Source organism: Oncorhynchus gorbuscha, linkage group LG06 (assembly GCF_021184085.1).
Source record: "Oncorhynchus gorbuscha isolate QuinsamMale2020 ecotype Even-year linkage group LG06, OgorEven_v1.0, whole genome shotgun sequence".
NCBI lineage: Eukaryota > Metazoa > Chordata > Actinopteri > Salmoniformes > Salmonidae > Oncorhynchus > Oncorhynchus gorbuscha.
Window position 1 is genome coordinate 93,903,771 of NC_060178.1, and position 9,258 is coordinate 93,913,028.

Consider the following 9,258-nt stretch of genomic DNA (forward strand, 5'->3'; position numbering starts at 1 on the left):
TTTGAAAAAATATATATACTGTATATAACAGTGATTGATTTTACATAATGAGAGTTATACTTTTTGTTGTTGTTGCTGAAATGCAACCTTAGTGTCTTTTCAGAGATAAAGGAGCAGGCCAAAACTGTTGAGAGTTATTCAGTTGAGCCGGTCCAACTGGGTTGATCAGTCTTATGAGATGAAGTTCATGTTAGCAAGGTGTCTCTATCTCCCCCATATGACCACCAGCTTCTCCATCTCACTGGTGCTCAAAGCTGTACCAATCATCACCTTACGTGGGAGGAAGAGTACATAAACATCATGGAGACCAGAGCTAAAATGAAAATTCTAAAGGAAACATATCATTTATGTATAGCTGGAAAACTTGTGCAAAAGCACCAAACAGACATGTACACTTGAATCATTGCCTAACACACATTATAACTGGTGCATTTCTACTAGCACTTCTTATTTAGTGCTGAAATCCAACAGCTCATATTTATCGCAAGTCATGGCCAACAAATTAATCACATCATAAATACATAAGCCTCACTGACTTCCTGCAGGCCCTGGAGGCAAACATCTGCCTGACACGAGACTGCCGACACATAACCCCTGGGCTGTCAATCAACATGAAGATAAGCTTCTCGATGTCCCCCAGACCAAATGTCCAGTTCTTACTTGTGGGCAGGGACACAAGCTTCACCCGCTCCATCACCTGAGCTGGAACACATAGCACAATAGAATTCAGAATCAGAAAACAGATAGGAGCCATACCCATGCATACTATTTTGAAATCTACTTTTTGGAGAGGTGCCATGCTAATTTCTTATGGCAGGGTATATTTTACCCCACTAAATATAGCAGTGAGTGAGTGTGTTGTATTCTATTTGATTTACCTTCCGCATCTGAGGAAATCAAAGACATTATTTTTTAAGATCTCAAGGTTCTCCATAAGAGCGTTCTCGCTGACTGCCGTGAGCCTGAGGTGGAGATTCAGTGGACTGAATACTTCATACATACAAACAAATTAAATACTTAACACAAAACGAGTACTTTTTTAGTAACCATCTAAAATAATTGATGAATGTCAGTGATTCCTTACACGATGAGTCTCTGTCTTTGCAGTGCGGTGTGTTGTTGAAGCACTTCGAAGATGTACTTCTCATCAGTGGCGTGCTGGAAGGTCAGAGGAGAGTTTAGTTATGATGAAGCACAGGTTAAACTGTCTCCATGTCCTAAATCTCCATGTCCTTAAAACTGTCTTTGCTGTGGGGATTACAGAGGGAACATTTCAACAGACTGCAGTATAATAACTTGATAATAATGACATTGTTATTTCAACTCTGAAAAAGTCCATGTGTACCTAAATTTTGGTTAAAAAATGTAATAAAAATACATTAAATTGTGCCACTTTCTTTCTTTTTTTCTGGTCAGATATAGTGTTCAGGAAAAAATATTGTCCTTACAATTAACCAACAAATACAGCAGTTAAATTCAAACCTTCTCTTTCTTCAGCTCCTCCTTAGCACTCTGGTTCTCTCCAGGGCTGATCTTGGCTCCGAAGCATCTGTAGCACAGCCCATCTTCAGCCTTCTCTCTATGCTGTTCCTGCAGCCTCTTCACCCTCCCACTCAGCTACTGTACAGAGAACTGCAGTGGCACTGCCCTCTTCTGTACACAGACTGGTTCGTCCACCTTAGATCCAGAGGATCCCTCAGAGCCCGCTGAATGTGTGATTATCTGTACACAGACTGGGGCGTCCAGGTTAAACCCAGAGGATCCCTCAGAGCCCGCTGAATGTGTGATCTTCTGTACACAGACTGGTTCGTCCACCTTAGATCCAGAGGATCCCTCAGAGCCCGCTGAATGTGTGATTATCTGTACACAGACTGGGACGTCCAGGTTAGATCCAGAGGATCCCTCAGAGCCCGCTGAATGTGTGATTATCTGTACACAGACTGGGGCGTCCAGGTTAAAACCAGAGGATCCCTCAGAACATGCTGAATGTGTGATCTTCTGTACACAGACTGGGGCGTCCAGGTTAGATCCAGAGGATCCCTCAGAGCCTGCTGAATGTGTGGTGTTGTTCTCTAAGAAATCACCATCCTCTAGTTAGGCCTTCTTGACGTTGGGACTGAGGCTCATCTCTTCAGATGTCTCTGAAAGATGTGGTTCAATTTGCCGGTCAAAGTGCCAAACTGTAAGTTCCTTGTCCAAAGGTTCATTGAGCGCCTCGTTTTTTATACTGGGTTCGCTGTCAACTGTGATGTCTGGCGAGTTGAACCCTGTAGTAGCAGAGGCTCTCTTGGGGAGCTGTGCTCCGACGGGACGCTCTTTTACCAGAGTCTAAGTCGCTGTCTGGCATCTTTCCATACCTGGACCGGTCAAGCACAGACTTTCCCACAGGAGACATTTCACTGCACCTTGACTGGATTTCAAAATAGATTGTAAACTTGGCCTGTGTGTGTTCTGACTCTTCTCAGAGTCTCCAAAGAAAGACTGCAGCTTCTTCTGGGTTGGACCAGTGTTAGCATTCTTTGTAGTGTTCGATTTAGCCCCAGTGCCTGGGCTGTTGTGCATGGAGAAAGCAGATTTTAAGCCAGCCAGATTGAAAGATCATCTGGGACTTGGAATCACAGGTTCAAAATAATATCCAGCTTTGCGAGGCGTTGTCTCAGATGGAACCACCTGAACCTTCCATGTCAGACGGAGGCTCTGCTGGTCTGTAGGAACCAAGTGAAAAGGTCAAACTCAACATCAATTCAAACCGATGAAACATAGCAGCATCAAATCAAATGTTATGTGTCAAATGCGCCAAATGCAACAGGTGTAGACCTTACAGTGAAATGTTTACTTCCAAGCCCTTAACCAACAATGCAGTTAAGAAATATACCTACAAAAAAGAAAGAAAGAAAAGTAACAAATAATTTAAGCGCAGCAGTAAAATAACAATAGCGAGGCTATATACAGGTGGTACCGGTACAGAGTCAATGTGCAGGGGCACCGGTTAGTCAAGGTAAATGAGGTAATATGTACATGTAGGTAGAGTTATTAAAGTGAATATGCATAGATAGTAACAGAGATTAGCAGCAGCGTAAAAGAGGGATGGAAATGCAAATAGCCTGGGTAGCCATTTGATTTGATGTTCAGTAGTCTTCTGGCTTGGGGGTAGAAGCTGTTTAGAACCTAGACTTGGACCTAGACTTGGCACTCTGGTACTGCTTGCCGTGCGGTAGCAGAGAGAACAGTCTATGACTAGGGTGGCTGGAATCTTTGACAATTTTTAGGGCCTTCCTCTGACACCGCCTGGTATAGAGATCCTGGACAGCAGGAAGCTTGGCCCCAGTGATGTACTGGGCCGTACGCACTACCCTCTGTAGTTGTCACGCCCTGACCATAAAGAGCCATTGTTTCTCTATGGTATAGTAGGTCAGGGCGTGAATAGGGGGTGATCTACTATTTCTATGTCTATCTTGCGTTCTCGTCTCTTTTCTATGTATGATTCCCAATTAGAGGCAGCTGGTAATCGTTGTCTCTAATTGGGGATCATATTTAAGTCGTTATTTTTCCCACCTGTTTGTGGGATCTTGTTTATGTTTAGTTGCCTGTTAGTACTTCATTGACTTCACGTTTCGTTCTTTCTTTATTGTTTTTTTGTGCGTTTTCACTAAATAAATATGTGGAAACCATATCAAGCTGCAACTTGGTCCGATGATTCTAACGACAATTGTGACAGAAGATTGCACCGAACCAGGACCAAGCAGCTTGTTCACCAGGTGAGGGAGTTTTGGACATGGGAAGAAGTCATTGGAGGATGCAAAACCCTTCCTTGGAGGCAGACGGAAGTTAAGGAGGGAGGACAATGACGACGCCGGGGTTCGCGGCCACAGAAAGCCCAAGGACAACCCCAAGATTTTTGGGGGGACTAGTAACCGAAAGGTTGCAAGTTCGTATCCCCAAGCTGACAAGGTACAAATCTGTCGTTCTGCCCCTGAACAGGCAGTTAACCCACTGTTCCTAGGCCGTCATTGAAAATAAGAATTTGTTCTTAACTGACTTGCCTAGTTAAATAAAGGTTAAAAAAATAAATGAATAAATGAAAACCTTCAGCGAGGGTCCACAGTCCGGAACCTCCAACGACAGTCCACAGTCCGGAACCTCCAGGAACGGTCCACGTTCCAGAACCTCCAGGAACGGTCCACGGTCCGGAACCTCCAGGAACGGTCCACGGTCCGGAACCTCGAGACGGTCCACGGTCCGGAACCTCGAGACAGTCCACGGTCCGGAACCTCGAGACGGTCCACGGTCCGGAACCTCGAGACGGTCCACGGTCCGGAACCTCCTGAGACGGTCCACGGTCCGGAAACGTCAGCGAGGGTCAACGGTCTGGAACTTCCAAACACGGCGTCCAGTTCAGCTCCATGGCAGGAGCCCTTCTCTGCGCCGATGCCCAGTCCAGACACGGCGTCCAGTCCCACTCCATGACAGGAGCCTTCCTCGGCACCGATGGTTGGAGCCAGGATCGCCCGGATGGATTCCAACTACCGGGAGTCAATTAGCCCAGTTGAACGGCTGGCGACTTGTCACCACGTAAGCTAAATTGTAGTGAATTTTTAAAGCCTTTGATACCGTAATTTGTAAAGCCTTTGATTGATTGATATTAGATATATTTAATGATGTGCAACCTAGCTAGATAAAGGGCTCTCTAGTTAATAGCCCCTATGTGACATGAGATGGACTTTTACAGAATGGGAAAAGTTATAGTCCTAATGAACAAAGTTGGTTTAAAATCCCTATTTAATGATGCAATGTTACCAAATGAAAAGAAAGTTTGGGTGCCTTCTGCTCTGATGAAGGTTGGCTGGTCTTCTCCAGGTACCCTTGTTGTTCAAGACAGTTACAGTCACTCACACTCATTCAATTCTTATTGGAATCACTTACACTCTTAGCAAAATGGATTCCAAAAATGTCCTTCTGCATTCCCCATAGGGTAACCTTTTTTGGTTTCCGGTCTGGACCCCTTTGGGGAAAAGGTTATACATGGAACCGAATAGGGTTCTACTTGGAACCAAAAGGGGTAATAACTAGAACCAAAAGTTTTTTTCTCCTATGGGGACAGCCGGAGAACCCTTTTAGGTTCTAGATAGCACCTTTTTTCTAAGAGTAGAGTTGGCCTGGGCTACAGTTTATTGATATAGTCATAGACTGAATTGTACTGTTTCAAGGCATTGTTAATGATGGTTGATGAGTATTACAATATAATTAGTAGAGCATAATAAACTGTAATGAGGTAGGTATATTAACTAGATAGAATATGTGGGTGGAATTTCAAGTTACACACAATATTGATAATTATTTTGAATTATATTTCAGATTCTTGGCGACAGGGTACTCTTACAGGACCATTGGATTCAGCTTCCTAGTTGGATGGTCCACGGTGGCAGGCATTGTCCCCTCTGTGGCACAAGCCATTTGGGACTGTCTGGTTGGTGAATACATGCCTGTCCCCAAGGAGGAAGACTGGAGGGCCATTGCTGCAGAGTTCCTAGAGAGGTGGAATTTCCCCAACTGTCTTGGCTCCATTGATGGGAAACATGTAGTAATCCAGGCTCCACCGTGCTCAGGTTCGCAATTCTACAACTACTAGGGTACATATTCAGTTGTACACTTGGCTGTTGAAGATGTCTTCTACTGTTTCCATGTCATTGATGCTGGTGCTTACGGCAAGGGAAGAGATGGCGGGACCCTCCGGGGACTCTGCCTTCGGCCAGGAACATCAGGATGGCACCCTGGATATTCCACCACCTGCATCACTCCCTGGGGCTGAAGACCTGGGACCCGTTCTTCACGTCTTCGTCGGCGACGAGGCCTTCCTTTGAGACCCAACCTCATGAGGCCCTATGCTGGACGCTGTCTGCCATTGCCAAAGCCTGTAAGGCTCTTCAGCAAATGACTATCCAGGGCAAGGTTGGTTGTGGAATGCGCCTTTGGGATTCTGGCAGCTGGTAGAGAATGTATCAGTGTGCTTGGAATCAGCCCTCAAATGTCACTGCCTGCATGAAGGCCAAATATGTTCTCCACAACTACCTGCAGAAGTCATTCCAGGAGCCGTTCCGGATGGAGACGGCACACCAAATGGTCGCCTACCTGATGTCACCAGGGCAGGTGCCAACAACGCCCCCAGACAGGCACTCCAGGTGAGGGAGAAGCTGACCATCTACTTCTCACCGCCAGAAGGTGAAGTCCCATGGCAGTATGCCGTGGAGTGAAACGTCTCTTTTAATGCCCCCTAACACCAAGGTTATTTGAAGAACCATCCACATTTGTCCATAAAATATCATTTTCCCCCCAGATTTTATGTCTCCTTGTCTCTCTTCAATTGGAAGTTATATTTAAGTGAAATTTGGGAGTAAAGACGACACCTTAACCCCTACCCCTCTCCCATAAACATCAGTATTATACACACCTGGCATGGTACATCAGGTGAGCAGGACCTCTAAGGTTATACGACATACAGCTAGTATGAGAACAATGGGAAAAGGTAACCTAGGGTCCATACAAATAGTATAGTTTTCCTCCATCTTCACTGGTCTGACAAAATGCAGGTGGAAAAAAACAACTATTAGGAAGAGAATGTGTTTTTACTTACATCTGGTCTTAGATCCGCAAAGGTGTAGGGAAGAAATAAGCAGATGAATTCTAAATGAGATATTAATAAAACAAATGAAACAACTGACAATGAAAACATAATTTAATAAGTATTCAAGTACAGGAAAGAACATGACAGGTATGCTTTGTAAAAACATTACCAAAAATAAAAACTATTGAGAGGTGTGTGTACTGTATGTGCCTGTAAAAATATAAAAATGAATGTGTAATTTGTAATCTGTAAGAGAACAACAAGAGCATGTATGTTTTGCATAACTGCAGACAGATACAGGGACTACTCATAAAGCCTAGACATAGTAGGGGAACTTCAGACATGGCCATAAAGAGAGAGGGCAGGGCACTGGAGATCTGAGGTACATAGAGGAGTGGAGGAGGTGTGTGTGTCTGAAAACTAAAAGTGAATGTGGAGCCACAATACAGGTAAACACGTATTTCACCTTTAGTCTTGTAAAAGAACAACAAGAGCATCTGAATTCTCTGGTGTGTCAGTTTCAATTCAGTCAATTTTCATGCAATCTATGTACAACTAATAATGAATGCTATCCTAAGTATTGAGAAACTACGAACAAGGACATAGTAAGCGCAATAAGAACAGTTACAAAATCTCAGTTGAGGACAGTGGGAAAATCTCAGTTGCAGTTCCTTGATTCCTCGCGTCCTTTCCTTACCTCCCGCTCAAAACCCATGGAGGAGAAGGTCAAAACAACAACCAGACAATCTCCTCTTCCTGTCCTTCCTATGAGCTGGTCCGCTAAATTGACTCCATCTCTGGAAGGGAAGAGGAAAACAACACTTACAAGCATTACATAATATAACACCATAAAAGGTGAGATATATGTTAACTAAATACTGCTTGTATAGTGTAGTTAGTGGCATAAATATTTGAACAGTGTTGTAAAGTTGGTAATACTTGCTGTTTACTCATGGAATTTCTATTTCAGATCAAAAGATGAATATGACAGGCAAATATCTAGACAGCAAACTGTTTTAGGATATTTTCTAACGTAGAAACAACAGCTATACATTTGCCTCATATTAATCTGAAATACCAATTAGCCTACATGAGTATACTGTAAAAATTACCTACTTCACTGTCGCAATACTTATGACACCACCTGTGTTGTGGAGAAGAAGAAAAAAGCATACCATTGAACTCGGCATAGAAAAGCAGCTGATGAATGTGAACCTTGAGTGCTGCTTTTCTTTGCTGAGGCAGCCTCTTCAGGGTTAACACCAGGCTCATGGTAAAGAAGGTTTCTTCATCCTCCTTCCTGTGAGCATCAGGTTGGGCTGCATCCCTCTCGATGGCTTGGAGGAGAATCTGCTGAAATGAGTTGAGTGGATCTGGGGGCTGGTACCGCCGATGGCGCCTGGTGTGACGTTGGTCCTCTTGGTTTCTCTCCACGGCCACATCCTGTTCAACAAGGTCCTCAGTGGTCACTTCCCGTGAGGGTCTTAATAATCTCAGGTGGTCATAGATCCAGAGGTGCTTCCTCCATTTCATCATCTTCCATGGCTGCACCGGTGGTGGTCATATTTGTGGATGATGTAGAGGGTCTCACTGCACCAGTGGAGACTGGTCTCACTTGTTAATGACGTAGAGAGTCTTCATGCACCGGTGGCGCCCACACCACACTTGTGGATGACGTAAAGGGTCTGGCTGTAAAATTGCCACTTGCTGTCCTAGGCACAATAAATGGATCCAGAAAAGAAAGAACGTGGAAGAAGCGCCAAGGCTGCTGGCCTGAAGCTGCTGACCCAGACTTCTTCTCTTTCTCTGCCCTTCTCTCTCTGATACTTGTCCCTGAGTCCTCTCCACTTCCTCCTACAGTCTTCTTCTACATAGACATGAACATGATAAGCCAAACCATCACCTACCATAACTATAGTTATTAGATAGCTATCATTGACATGTCACCTACTATACACACACGGTTATCTGACCAAATTATTAGGGGTACAGTAGTATCTACCATTTCTATTTATCTGACATACACACTCACACTCTTTCAAGCATGATTATTTGGGCAAGTTATCAGGGGTAGTAACCAGCATAATTTATATTACTATTTCTTTGTCACACACACTCACACACACACACACACACACACACACACACACACACACACACACACACACACACACACACACACACACACACACACACACACACACACACACACACACAAAAAAAAAAAATTGGCTAGGGTAGCTAGCTAGCTAACTAGCCACATATAGCACAAGCTCACTACTAAACTGACCGGGCAATGGTACTATCGTGGACACTTGTCTCCAAGCAGCATTTTTTGTGCTTATGTCCCTGTAGCTGTCAGCAGTTGTGTCAAAAAGACACGGTTTTGAGGATACTGAACAGGATTCTCTCCTCCATGTGTCCAACCGCATGCGACCGTCTGCAAAAGATACCTGCATCCGTATAGTTGCATAGCCGCGCAAAATGTTATCCAGCGTTGATGCAGTTAACATTCGGTGTGTTCGAAGCGTTAAAGTAGTCCTCCGCCTCCTCATGTTGACGCATGCGTCTCTCCGGCCTCGCGCTCTTGTTGAGATTGGTCGCGAGTGATTCTGTGTAGAGAGCGCAAGTCTGCC

The 9,258-nt window shown here is 44.4% G+C and overlaps 1 pseudogene; it reads right to left on the minus strand.

Moving 5' to 3' along the window:
* Positions 1–190: 190 nt before the first annotated feature.
* On the minus strand, positions 191–4,962 carry LOC124038773 (annotated as a pseudogene).
* Positions 4,963–9,258: the final 4,296 nt, after the last annotated feature.